This window comes from Pelobates fuscus, chromosome 3, assembly GCF_036172605.1.
Source record: "Pelobates fuscus isolate aPelFus1 chromosome 3, aPelFus1.pri, whole genome shotgun sequence".
In the NCBI taxonomy this organism is placed as follows: domain Eukaryota; kingdom Metazoa; phylum Chordata; class Amphibia; order Anura; family Pelobatidae; genus Pelobates; species Pelobates fuscus.
In genome coordinates, this window is record NC_086319.1 from 178,205,994 (window position 1) to 178,211,494 (window position 5,501).

Genomic DNA, 5,501 nt, shown 5'->3' on the forward strand with positions numbered 1-5,501 from the left:
TGTGTGTGCATATATAGTGGATGCAGGGTGTGTCTGTATAGTGGATGCAGCGTGTGTGTATAGTGGATGCAGTGTGTGTCTGTATAGTCTGTATAGTGGATGCAGTGTGTGTGTATAGTGGATGCAGTGTGTGTCTGTATAGTCTGTATAGTGGATGTAGCGTGTGTGTATATATAGTGGATGCAGTGTGTGTCTGTATAGTCTGTATAGTGGATGCAGTGTGTGTGTATAGTGGATGCAGTGTGTGTGTATAGTGGATGCAGTGTGTGTCTGTATAGTCTGTATAGTGGATGCAGTGTGTGTGTATAGTGGATGCGGTGTGTGTCTGTATAGTCTGTATAGTGGATGCAGTGTGTGTGTATAGTGGATGCAGTGTGTGTCTGTATAGTCTGTATAGTGGATGCAGTGTGTGTGTATATATAGTGGATGCAGTGTGTGTCTGTATAGTCTGTATAGTGGATGCAGCGTGTGTGTATATATAGTGGATGCAGTGTGTGTCTGTATAGTCTGTGTAGTGGATGCAGTGTGTGTGTATAGTGGATGCAGTGTGTGTGTATAGTGGATGCAGGGTGTGTCTGTATAGTCTGTATAGTGGATGCAGTGTGTGTGTATAGTGGATGCAGTGTGTGTGTATAGTGGATGCAGGGTGTGTCTGTATAGTCTGTATAGTGGATGCAGTGTGTGTCTGTATAGTCTGTATAGTGGATGCAGTGTGTGTGTATAGTGGATGCAGTGTGTGTATAGTGGATGCAGGGTGTGTCTGTATAGTCTGTATAGTGGATGCAGTGTGTGTGTATAGTGGATGCAGTGTGTGTCTGTATAGTCTGTATAGTGGATGCAGACTATACAGACACATAAAAATGTCTGTGGCTTACAAGAGGATGTACTGGACGTAGAACCTCCCAGGACCACATGCCAGTTGTCTCCCAGGACCACCAGGCCAGTTTTCACACCCTCATGATGGCCCTGAACTTTAAACCCATAAGTGAAACAATTGCAAGATAAATTGCTCTTATAATGATACCAAGCCAGTGGCATGTTTGTGCTGATAGCTCCAAACAAACTCCAATGTTTCCTTGTTAAATATTGCCTTTTAAATGCATGAAAAGCTAATAACCTCCTAACAATTGTTTAACTACAATTATTATGAACCTCAGTAAGTAAATGGGTGATAGGCGGTTTAGCCCTGCTTAGGACAGTCAAGTCATGGTAATCTATACAGAACCTCAAGGAAAATTAATGTACATATTATATTTACATATATTGTATATAGGCGTGTTCATTAACAGTTCCTTTTGATATTATACAATGTTTTATTTTTGCACCCATAAGAATGCGGTATAGCATATCCTTTTTGGTGCCAGAGGATGTAATATGATGCTCACCCATCTACCACCAACGAGGGTTAAACCAGAGTTATATGCCAATACAAATTGCAACTCTATTGTTTTAATATATAGATATATATATACTTGTATCTACAGAGCCATGAAAGAATAAATATATATATAAAATAATTGCAACCAAATTTGTTTTGTTTACAAAAAATGGAGTAACATTTATTTGAAACACAGGGTACATATACAGCATTGTTGGGAATGTTACTTCCCAAATATTCCATCAGACTGTAAAATGTATATATGTGATGCACATTGTCGATAAACAGTATGTGCAAGCAGTGGTGTAGCGTGGGCTGCCACATGGCAAGTATCGCGCCTACCAACTGTGGAGTGTTAGCACTCCCCGAGGCCACTCATGGTGGCCTAGACAGCCTCCCTTCGCCTATACTCCCTGCTTTGTCTCTGTGATTAGTGTGACATTGAAAGTTGTATTGCATAATTTTTCAATCCCACCTCACACCTAAAGTAATGGGTATAAACTATACTGAAACCGGTACAGGTATGATACGATATAATAGCCATTTATATCATGCCTATTAATAGCGGAATTTCCGTTTGACGATACTGAACATATCTTAAAATTGGAAATTACACTATTTGTAGGTGTTATAGGCATTATGTAATTTCCCAATAAGAATTACATGACGACAGTATGGCTGTAATTAGCATGAAAAATACTGCAAAGTGTTATGAGTCAGTGTTTATTTGTCCCATAGAATGTACAATTTTAATGTGTGAAGTAGAGGTAGATGTGGATAGAAATTACATTGTGTAGAACCAAAAAGCACCTGGCTCTAGGTAGAATAGCTGTTGGTGTCTTAAAGGTTCCACCATACCCTCTGGGTGAATGATGTTGCAGGATAGTGACCTTAAAAGTAAATACAGAGATCCACTAGTGCAGATGAAACTGAGTATCAGAAATATATAAATATAAAAGTTGTCAAAACTCACATGGCTCAAGTTTGAAACGCAATGTGGAAAATAGGGATAGCAACCCCTCTCCAGAAATCAGGAACACATCAGCAGACTACAGGCAGCCGGTGTTATGTCAGATTTCTATACCTGTAAGATATCCTTACCTCATGTCATGTCCAGCGACGTGGATCAGCTGTTGGCTGTGCTACATTCCTGATGGATAGGGAAATCTGGTGCAGACATGTGTGCGCTCTGAGACGCAAAAGGAGGGAGAGCGAGAGGGGATTATAATGTTTTTTTTTTTTTTTTTAAATGCACTGATGGTGAGGCGGGGATGGTTGCATGAACTAAGAGAGAGGTTACATCCAAGCTTTCCTTTGTCGACTCTGCCTCCAAGTGGAAGCTCAATACGCCTTTTGCCAGCATGCTGTGTGCACTAACTACACACGTATTTTCTGCACAGAATTATGCACTGCCAATGTCATCTATGCTGGTGGTGGGTCTAGCCTCAAGCACACAATTGCCAATATCTCAGTCAATGCAGTGTTTCAGACTAAAACACTACACATACTCCTACAACCATGACCACTTCTAAAAGCAGGAGTTGTAATGGTGGTTGGAGTAACATTTGAAAGGGACACTCTATGCATTCAAATTCAATTCATTTCATTGAAGTGGTCTGGGTGAAGTGTTCCTGTCCCCTTAACCCTGCAGCTAAAACATTGTATTTTTAGAGAAACTGCAATGTTTATATTGCAGTGTTAAGACTGCCTCTAGTGGCTGTCTACTACTTTCTATCACTAGTTTAACTTCGTGAAACAACGCTGGACATCCTGATGCTTTGTATGAAGACGTCCAGCATCTTCTAAATCACCATAGGAAAACATTTAGGCAATGCTTTTCAATGGGGAGTACCTAATGCATGCATTAGCATGTCGGAGGAGGAGGCAAGGATGAAGCCAACACCATGGGACCTTGGGGCTGGAATAATGTGAGTGTTTAAAGTTTTTTTTTGAACCTTTAAAAGGGGGGAGGGGGTGCGGAGATTGGGGGCAGAGGGACACTATAGTATTAGGAGCTATTGCCAAAACTAGGGTGTTTTTAAGCTAACTTTCACCTATTTAGTCAATAAAGCTGTTATACTGATTACTGTATGGGGTACTAAAGACCACCTTCTTAGAATCATTCTAACAAGACCTGTTCCCTTCAGAATCACTACTTGGATCACCAATCACGGTACATCTATCGTGATCCATGGCATGTGAATGTGTTGGTGCTATATAAATGCCAATAATAACAATAATGATAAAAAACCCGGTTGTAAGTGCTGTCTACCAACCACCTTGCATATTATATATCTGTGTTAAATCACTGTCTTCCAGTTTGAACTATTTAACAGTACAATAATTTAATTTATTGAAGGATACATGTACTTGGATTTTTATCTATGTTCTTTTGAAAGACCATTGTGCTAGCAGTTTTGCAAGCAAATGTATAGATTGGAACAAACCTTATCTCCCATCTTGCAATAAAGCCAGCATGCCCAAGCAGGACAAATCAAAGAAGAGAATAGGTGGAGCAGAGAACGGCACGGAGTTGGGTGTTACAAGAATAACACCCACAAAGAGGAGTTGGCATGGAGGAAAATTGACTAAATCTCTATATTTTACATTGAATACATCTTGAAATTTTGTGATATATAGTGTATTCAATATTTATGGCAACATTTAAGGTTCCTTATCAGGGATGTCAGATATCAGTCGGTTCATTGATTGATGACCTTGGACGTGGTCTCCCTATATTTATCCATGCCACATAGAGCTGATTGTCTTACAGCATCATCTTGATTTATACAGTGGTTATAATTTCACACTTAAGAATTGAATTTTGATCATGATGCAATACCTGTTGGAACATAACCATTTTATTTTTGAGGGGGTTTATAATCTCTAAAAACACACTTGCTAGCCAGCTGCCACATTAAAAAAGAAAATTAAATAAATTAATTAGATTTTTATTGGTTTATCTGGTGGGCATTGGGTGGGGCTACTCAAATATTAATGGAGGTGATCCTCATGTCACTCCACCTGCACCCACCGATGAGTGATGGGTCAGGGCCCTAATATTAATTAAAAAAAGAGGGGAAGTACCTAATGTTTCACCCAGTCCCAACACATGGGCAACAAGTGGGGGTCCTAATATTAATAATATAGTAAGGAGTACCTAGTATGCCCTCAGGCCTCTCCATGTGCGATAGGTGCCCTAATATTAATAATAAAGGGGGGTCTAGTGTTTTCCCAGCCCATCGATGGAAGGTGGGGCCCCTAAATAATTGTCCACCACAAAATAATAGCTTGTTCTCCCTGGGTAGGGCTAGCCGCCTTCCTAAAATACATTAATGTCTCTACTTACCATCTCTGACCCTAGTAATAGTGAAGAGGCAATAAATCTAAAACCTGTTTAAAAAAAAATTATACTTACCATCAGAAGTTTTCAGCCCCCCAAAATGACATTTTAAATCCCTTATAACTAACACCACAAATTAAAAAAAGAAAAAAGGCCCTAATGCAAAAAAAAAAAAAAAAGCTGTAAAACATCAAAACGGTGACACAATACAAAATAATCTATCTTCACCCATGGAGGATATGCCGCTGAGATCTGATGATGAGGAAATTCGCTTTATATGATTTTCCATGCTATCTCAGCTATCCTAAAACCAAGAGCTCTGATTGGTTGACTGGGAAATGTCCCCACTGCTTGCAATAGGGTTATTCCCCTTATTATTTAAATTAGGGCCCCCACCTGTCCCCCAATGGGTGGGAGCTAGGGAAAGGCACTTAATCCCCTCCTATTATTATTAATATTATTATTATTTTTTATTATTATTATTTTTATTATTATTTAAAAAAAATTACATTCAAAGATGATAATTACATATATCGACTATAGCATGTTAACAATACTTACAACATATATACATACAAACATATATTTATCTCTTCTATTTCAGTAAACAAGTTTGTGGGTTTCTTTTAGTATTGGTCCGAGTCAGAATATTCCATTATGACAAATTCTATTTCTGCATTTAGAGGTATATCAATTTAATCCATACACTCTATGGAGGGCCATATCAAGGATCTTAATCCATTTGTCCCAAATTTGGTATCTGTGCGTACTGATGCAAAA